General features: G+C 31.5%; 1 pseudogene; it reads right to left on the reverse strand.

Annotated features, from left to right (window-relative positions):
- Positions 1-243: 243 nt before the first annotated feature.
- Positions 244-5,942, reverse strand: LOC137838572 (receptor-like protein EIX2; annotated as a pseudogene).
- Between the last annotated feature and the right edge of the window lie 3,711 nt (positions 5,943-9,653).

Below are 9,653 nucleotides of genomic sequence, written 5' to 3' on the forward strand. Positions count from 1 at the left end.
TTTTTGAGACATGTATTATAGTGAGACATTCGTTATCTGAAATAGTTCATTTTTTTTAGGAATTTTGATACAATAACTCTTTTAAATATCCTTACTTTCATACAAATTTAAACTCTTGCTGCTCAACCCTAAACACTTTTTTTTACTCATTTTGTTGTTGCCAAACCTATTGATCATGAAAAGCATGCAAATATATTACTAGCATAATACATGGCAAACTATATTTCAATACAACCACAATGCTAATAATGCTAATAAGAGTCTTGTTACCATAAATTAAACAAGAGTTTTATTCAAACATACAACATCACCAAACAACTCTAACCATAGTAACACAAGTACAAACACCATAACATGAAAACATGTATACAACAACTAAAACAACCATACTTTCCAGCTTATTTCCTTATAGAACCTTCCCTTGTCCAAGTTTACAAGCTCAAACATTTGAGATATGTAAGAGGGATTAGTCTTCAAGATATGCTGAAAATAACAAAAAAAAATGTGAATATCCTAAATGTATAAATGACTTGTTGCTCTCAATTAATTAATTTAGCTTAATGAATTATATTCTGTTTAAAAAAAACTAAATATTTTTCAAAGTACAAAAGAATGATCATGAACTTTATTGATATATTTGATTCATCTTCATAAAATATTTCCATCCAAATTTTCAAAAGGTTATCTGAGACATATTTTTAATGGAAAAAATATTTATAATAATTGGTTGTTTTTATTTTGAATTCTTTCAAAATGTTATTTATTTTAATTTCTATTTTTAATACTTTAATTTCTGATATCAAAATCCCTTGTCAAGTGAAGAAATCACTACAAAAAAATCATGAAATAGAAACCCATTTTTAGAGACCAAAATAATTAGTTACAATATGAACTAAAATAGAGACCATTTTAAAAACTAAAAAAAAAATTGGTTTCTAAATTAGTTTCTATTATTTTTTATTATTGTTAAATAGTTTCTAAATTGGTATCTAATTAGCAAATAAGGTTTTAACTATCAATTATTTAGTTTCAAAATTTGGTAGCAAAAACCTTGGTTGCTAATTAGATACCAATTTAGAAACTATTTAACAATAATAGAAACTAATTTAGAAACCAATTTTTTTTTAGTTTCTAAAATGGTCTCTAATTTAGTTACTATTGCAACTAATTATTTTGATTTCTACAAATTGGTTTCTATTTCATGATTTTCTGGTAGTGAATGACTTTTAAAGAGTGAAATATAGACATTACATTTTCCAAATAATTAGTGAAAAAGTAAATTTTTAGCAATATAAAAAGTTTTGAATTTTAGAGGGACTACAAACATTGATGTTAGGAATTAAATGAAATAATTTTACTTCAACTTTAAACATAATGCTCTCGAATTCAATGATAACATATAAGGATGATTGGATAAAATATGTTTGAGAATGGATAATAGGTAGAAGGTTGAAACTAACAAGATTTAGATTTAGATTGAATATCACCTATGTGGATAAGTAGCCCACTTTAAAACACGTAAGATCAAAAAGCCCAAAGAAAGTTACTATTGAAATGGTACAAAATTAATTATATTAAAATAGTTAAAAATATATGAAATCTTACCGATACAAAAGTTCTAAGTTTAGTCTATTATTTATTAAAATATTTTTTTTCTTACTAGTATTTTATAAACAATTTATTATAAATTAAATAATTATAGCAACAAAATTACATAAATTTAACATGACAAACATATTTTTATTTGAAATTATTCGTTTTTTCTTTTTTAAATGTGACAGGTTTCTTAAATATATAGACATAAACTGACATAAACTAAAGTTTATGACCATTAATAAATATCATGTGAAAAACACAAGCAAATATATGTAAAAGAAGTGCTACCTGTTAATCTACTTGCACCATTTGAATTTCACTGCTATCATCACATAGATGTCATCACTTCAATTGTTCAAGAATTTGAAATAAGCATGTCTCCAAGATTGCTTAAATAAATTGTGCCAAACACCGTCCAAAAGCTTATAACAAATCCCAACACCATCCCGATGTAAAATTCATGCCCGAAAAGGGAATATTCATCAATTTTAACAATTGCGGCTTCAGTTGGTTCATCATGAATACACTTCTCAAGGGGTGGCCCACAAAGATTAAGATTATGTTCATAACTTGAGGCATTGAAAGTTTGTAGCTGTGTGCCAGTTGGAATAATTCCAGTTAGATGATTATATGACAAATCTAACATGGCAAGTCGATCAATTTGATTAAGACTTACAGGAATTGATCCAACAAACTGGTTTCTTGATAAGTCAAGAAATTCAAGTGACTTTAACTTTCCAATATTTGAAGGGATTTTTCCAATCAAATTATTTCTTGATAAATTCAATGTGATGAGTTCTACTAAACTCTCTATTTCTACTGGAACTTCTTCTGAAAAGTTATTACTAGATAGATCAATGCCTTTTAAAAGTGATAACTCAGTATTCTTGAACATTTGTTCTGAACCCTTCCACATCAAGAATGCATTCAATTCGTATGAGTGATTGGTTCTAAAACTACTAGTGTTGACAAAATACCAATAGCGTCCATAGTTACTTGAAAATTTCTTGTAAGCCATTGATGTAAAATTATTTATACATGCAGGAATTTTCCCAGTTAAATTATTTAGTGAGAGATCCAAGATTTGAATGCTTTTCAAATAACAAATTTGTAATGGTAAAATTCCACTGAAATGATTCCTTCCCAAACTTAAAATCTGCAACTCTTGCATTTCACTCCCAATCCAAGCAGGGATATGCCCTGATAATTTGTTTCCTGACATATCAAGCTTCACTAACTTTGTACAATGCCTTAGGGAGAAAGGGATCTCATGAGTTAAGTTATTGTTTCTCAATAACAATGCTTGAAGACCAAGAAGCGATCCCAATGAATTAGGAATCTTTCCTGAAAATTTATTGTGGCTCAAATCTAAATAAGCTAATGACTTGGAATGGCTCAACAATCTGGAATTTGTCCAGATAACTGGTTATTTGAAAGGTCTAACTGATATAGTGATTCTTCAAGATCACTATCACATAAAAATGAAAGAGAATCTGAGAAATTATTATTGGATAAATCAAGGAATATGGAACCTCTTAGAAATGGTGGAATGGGACCTTCAAATTGATTTGATGCAAGAGTTAAGAAAGTAACAACATCTCTTCCAACAAAATTTGGAATTATACCATGGAGATTATTGTTTGAAATATTTACTAAAAACATATTTCTCAAAGCTAATTTTTCCCAAAACACTCTTGGAACCATATCTGATATTCCAACATTTGAAATATCAAGATAAAAAAAGTTGTTTTGTGTTTGCAACCATTTAGGAAATGTTGGACCAAACATGCATGATCGTAAGAGTATATAACGTATCTGGAAAGGTGGTATCCATTTTTGAGTAAACGTCAAGGTCAATGAGTTGTCAGATAAGTCCAAGTAGGATAACTTAGATATATTAACAAAATGGTAGTCTGTGAACACACCATTTAAGGAATTTGAATGCATGTCTAAGTCTTCTAGTTGAGGTGGAAGTTGAATATCTTTGTGAATCTCTCCATTTAGCTTGTTTCTATCAACATTCAATGTTTTTAGAGATGTGAATATTGAGAGATCAGGTAGTGTGCCATTGATTTTGTTCATGCTTAGATGTAATTTTTCCAATGAAAATCTAACACATCCAGACAAGTGATGTATTATCATTGAAAAATCATTATGTCAAGCTATTATTCATCATGACTAATGTGCGCAATGCACATGCATTGCCAAATGATTTTGGAATTCCACCTTCCAGAAAGTTTGATGAGATTGATAAAAGTCTCAATTCAGATGGCAATTTGATATCTTCTGTTATCTTTCCATTTAATCAGTTTCTTGAAAGATCCAATGATTTCAAAGCCGAAAATGCTGAAAGGTCAGGAAGCGTACCATTGATTTGATTTTCTCCCAAGTTCAATTCTTGTAGTGAGTATCTAGCACATCCAGACAAGTGATGTATTATCATTGAAAAATCATCAGTCAAGCTATTATTTGTCATGTCTAATGTGCGCAAAGCACACGCATTGCCAAATGATTTTGAAATTCCACCTTCCAGAAAGTTTGATGAGATTGATAAAAGTCCCAATTGAGATGGGAATTTGATATCTTCTGTTATCTTTCCATTTAATCGGTTTCTTGAAAGATGCAATGATTTCAAAGCTGAAAATGTTGAAAGGTCAGGAAGCGTACCGTTGATTTGATTTTCTCCCAAGTTCAATTCTTGTAGTGAGTATCTAGCACATCCAGACAAGTGATGTATTATCATTGAAAACTCATCACTCAAGTTATTATTCGTCATGTCTAATGTGTGCAAAGCACATGCATTACCAAATGATTTTGGAATTCCAGCTTCTAGAAAGTTTGATGAGATTGATAAAAGATTCCAATTGAAATGGCAATTTGTTACCTTTTGTTATCTTTCCATCTAATTGATTTTGTGAAAGATCCAATGACTTTAGAGCTAAAAACGCTGAAAGATCATATAATGATCCAACCATTTTATTATATGACAAATCCAAATCTTGTAGCGAGTATCTAATACAACCAGTAGACAGATTATGAAGAATTTGTGGAAGGTCTTCGGTCAAATTGTTTTCGTACATTCTTAAAGAATGTAAGGTGCATATATTCTTGAAGGATTTGAAAACCTCACCCTTGAAACTGTTAAAGGAAAGGTCAAGGTGCTCGAGAGAATTCATTGCCATGCCAAAATGATTTGATACAGAACCCTCCAAGTTGTTACCAACAAGGTATAGCTCAACAAGATTGGAAGTGATATTTGACACCCATGGGAATATCACGGGTGACGTGAAGGTTTTCCCAGAAAGATGAAAAGCCAAAAGGGAAGTAGAAAAGTTGAATTGGTAAGGCCTCAATGAAAGGATAAAATGATCGGAAAGGCTACAATGAAATAAGCCTAGTTCTCTTAGTTTTGGTAGGTTGAGAATCTCTTGCAGCCAAGTATGAGAACTATTAAGACCACCAATGGACCACAAGTAAAGATGGGTTAAAGAAATGAGATTAGACAACAGCTTACCTCCATCGTTGATTTCGAGAACTCCATAGTTAGATCCCTCAAGATAAAACTCCTGTATGTTTGAAAGATTCCCGAGTTGGGATGGTAAATTTCCTTCAAAAAAACTCCCTTTGAGATCAAGATATTCCAAATTGGAAAGATTTCCGAGTTGAGGAGGGATTGAACCCTCGAGATGATTCAGAGCAAGATTCAAGTATTTCAAATGAGAAAGAGACCCCAACTGACTTGGAATTTTTCCGCTAAAATAACAATGTGAGAGATCAAGGAATCTCAAGTTGCTAAGAGAAGCAAGAAACTCAGGGATATGGCTGTCTGGAAAATAATTCGAACTGAGGTTCAAATACTTTAACTGTTGCAACTCAATCAATGACTCGTGGATATCTCCGCTGATATAAGAAGATCTTGAATAACTTTCATAATCATATAGATCACTGTGAAGGTCAAGGCTTACGATATTGCCAGTGAGGTTGCTGCAGCGAATCCCCTTCCATTGGCAACAATCAGTAGCAGTGGTCCAAGAGGAGAGCATGCCATGGTGATCAAGAAGAGCTTTGAATTGGAGAAGTGCTTCCCTCTCCCTTTGTAAGCACCTCATTTCCTGTTCACCAGGAACAACCTGGAACGCCAAACACAGCATAAATATTATGACTTTGAAACCAATTGGACTCAACATTGACACTCTAGTGCTTATCATCACAAACACACACTCAACTATCAAACTCTAAGGAGATGATGATGTTGCTGAATTTACCATTCCCAATAACCCATATTTATAGCATTCCAAACTACACACAACTCTCATCAACTTAATTATCTTTAATTTCATACATAATCCAACCAAATTTCATAATTATTATAAAAAAAAAGCGTAACTTCTGGGGAAAGATTTTAAGAATTTTTCTACTCAGAACTTTTGGTAGATGTATCTACTCATCCATTTATTACTTAAAAATGACTAAAATTATTTCTTTAGAAATATAAAATATTAAATTGAACGTGAAAATTTAATGTGTAAAAAACACTAAAACATAAAAAAGAGTGAGACAAATTTAATCTTCTAAACGTAAAACAATTTATTGAGTTGCGTAAAAGAAATTGTATAAGTTACTCTTCTTTCTCTAAACCTTTTAAATTATAACCACTAAAATATCTTATCATATTTTTAATTTTTTTTTTATTGCTAGAATAAGATCTTTCTTTGCAGAATTCATAAAAATGTAATTAAAAAAATATAGCCAATCAGAATTATACAAAAAAAAAAATATAATTGGAACCGCAACCTTAAAATTTACAAAATTATAGGAATAGAGTTTAAAAGTCCGATAGAAGAACCCAAAATAACAAAATGACTTCAAAATTGAGTACAAATATGATATACTATTAACTTTGAACTACTTAATTATACATAATGTCGTTTTTTTTTATCTCTTCTTAATATTAAGTATGAGTATTTTTTTATTTTGATTTTTTCAACTACAGAATATGATTTTAATTTTATAATAAAAGTTCTTTAAGTATTGTAATGGTCAGACATGTTCAGGTCCGAACACTAAAACATACTATTCTAACTTGTTTAGTGTAAAAAGATAAATATTTAACTTATTCAAACAATAACAAAGTCAATAATTTATTAAAAAGTTAGTACAAATGGCTAGCAAAATATATTAAAACAACTGAATAAATAATTGCATCAGTTAAGCACAAATATTTACTCTGAATTTTATAAAAATAAATAATGTTCTACCAACATCTTAAAATAAAGAAATATATTAACATAATATCTTTATAATTTTATAAAAATAAATAATGTTCTACCAACATCTTAAAATAAAGAAATATATTAACATAATATCTTTATAGTTGTTAACTCTTAAAAGAAAGATTTACTATATAAACTACTTTACACACTAATAATTTTTTAATTTATAAATTACTATATCTAACATAATTAATTTAATAATTATTATTTTTCTATGATTAGATAAAAACTATAATTTTTAAGAGGTTTTTAAAAGTTTCATACCATATCTGATAGTGTGAATTTATGATCTATATCCAATTTAAAACTATTTTGAGTACATCCATTTTCTTGTCTGGAAAATAGATTAAAAAAAATCCTAATATCAAAGTAAACACAATTACTTAATTCATGGAACTTTTGTAATAAGACTTTTTTTTGTTAAATTTCCATCAGATATGCCACATGTAATTTACGTATAAAAATCAATAGAATATAATTATTTATTTTCATTCTATGCAAAATATGATTTCGTCTAAGCACAAATTATTTTTAAATTTAATAGTTTTCAAAAATTCACTCAAAATTTAAGTTTAATTTTTTTAAAATATTTTTTCTTCAATAGTAACCTGGTAATAAAAGTATTTTTTTCTTAAAATAAGTTAGAAAAACAATTTTAAATATTTTTCCTAACTTTTTATTATGGTCATAGTAATAACAATGACTTAAAATTCACAATAGAGATAAAGACGAAGACTTTAAAAGTCTTATTAGAAATTAATAAAGAAAATGACTTTGATTTGATAGCACATATTTATTTCAAAGATGCTGTGGACAAAATTCCTTGAAAAAGAAAATGACTTTGATTTGATAATATATAAGAGATTTTGAAAAATGTTGTAATTTAGTAGACAAAAGTTAAAAACTTTAAATGACTTAAACTTGACTTACATACTACAGCGTCTGAAACATTATTTTTAATCAGTTTCTTTTCAAGAAATTTCTTTCTAACCATTTTTAAAATATGAAAAGGAGCTACAAAAGGTAAAAGAACTTTTTTCATAAGCTAAAGTAACTTATGTATAAATTTAAAAAATATATGGTTTTTGAACAACTAATAGAATAAAATTTTAATAAATTATAAACTAATTTTGACATTTAAAAAAAAAACATTTTTTCCAGATTCTTATTTTAAAAAAAATTAAAAAAAAATTATTTTAACAAATGTAATCGCGATTAAACCAATTTAGCTAAACCTGGAGAGAGCTTTATTGTTATTTTCATTGGATAGAAGGAAGAAGTAATAGAAAAAAAATTAGTAAATTAGGATAAGAATTTGTAATTAGCATGCATAAAATAAATCCAAAAAATAGTGGGACATCATATATATATATATATATATATATATATATATTAATTTATTTACGTAATGTTCCTGCCGGTTGACCGAGAAAATCTTCGTGTGTGGCTTTAACTCCGAACTAGGACTCCTTCGTCTTCAACTCAGATCTCCGCCTTGCTCCGCCATGAGTACCTGAAATGAAGCGAGCAAAAGGGCGCCCTCGCGGCCGTTTGCACTCCGACTATCAAGTTAGCAAGCAAGAAACATCAAACACCTCCGTATCAGAGCACCGTAACTGAATGCTCTAAAGGTGTGTAACTGAATCGTAACTAACTCGTAACTAACTTTTCTCTCTCTCTCTAATCACTTGTGCGTACAGTGAATGAGCGAGCAAATGATCAAAACGTACCTCATTAAGCTTTCAGAAAAGCTTATATACCTCGAGCTTCAGTGCTTGCTGCCACGTGGCATATCTGACTTAAGCGCAACTCCACGTGGAAGGCCTTACGACGCTGTTACCCAACTTAGGGAAATTCCAGCGTGTAAGTCTTCCTTCCTCGAAGTGCATTCGACAAAGGGGGTGACCCTCTGGGTGCCAACTCATGCGCCCCAACCTCTAGTCACTCGCCCTGGGAGTGTATCTGCCTTCCTCTCGTACTACGCACATGGCTCACCCTGGGCGTGGCCCTCTCCTGGGTCGTATCTGTCCCAGGGATCCTCCAGAGGTGGCGTGGGTACTTCACGAGTTAGGTTACTCCCTACTGGTACTAGGAATATGGCTTTGAAGCCACCTTCCTATTCTCTTGTTACTATTCTGGGGTACCGGGGCCCGAGGCCTCCTCGTCCGTACCATGGCCTCTGCTTATGTCGCCCCCTCCACGGTCTTTCCTACCCGCGGGTATCGGGGGGTGACACCATCGACGCCTCAACCTGGTGACGCCTCAAGCGGTCAACCCATTGACTCTCTTCCTTGGGGCCCCTTGATGGGTCCCACCATATGTTTGACTTTGACCTTGGTCAACGCCCGGGGACGGGCCGGTACACAAGCCCCCCAGTCTTGAATTGACAACTATTTTCAGCAAAAAGACTAAGGCTTCGCCCTACCGTCCACGTGGCGTTCTGATGACGTGACATTCTCTGCACAGTTGATATGACACTCTCTGTGCTAGTGACGTGACGCTTTAAGTCACGCTTTGATCTCTTGACACGTGGCCCAATCGCACGGCCACGACTTAACGCCTCTCGCGCTCCTCAAGTTTACGTTATATATTTCGAAAACGCGCACTCCAAATCACTGTTTCACCACTCTTCGCATTCTATCCACTGTTCATCTTCTCAAAGCTTCCTCTGCGATCTCTGCTCTCTCTTCGCATTTTCGACCTCCACCAACTCAAACACTCAAGGGTATGATTTTTCTCCTTCGATGACTCTTTCCTTTGATTTGTTGTACTGATATAACTGCC

This window comes from Phaseolus vulgaris, chromosome 4 (assembly GCF_000499845.2).
Source record: "Phaseolus vulgaris cultivar G19833 chromosome 4, P. vulgaris v2.0, whole genome shotgun sequence".
Lineage (NCBI taxonomy): Eukaryota > Viridiplantae > Streptophyta > Magnoliopsida > Fabales > Fabaceae > Phaseolus > Phaseolus vulgaris.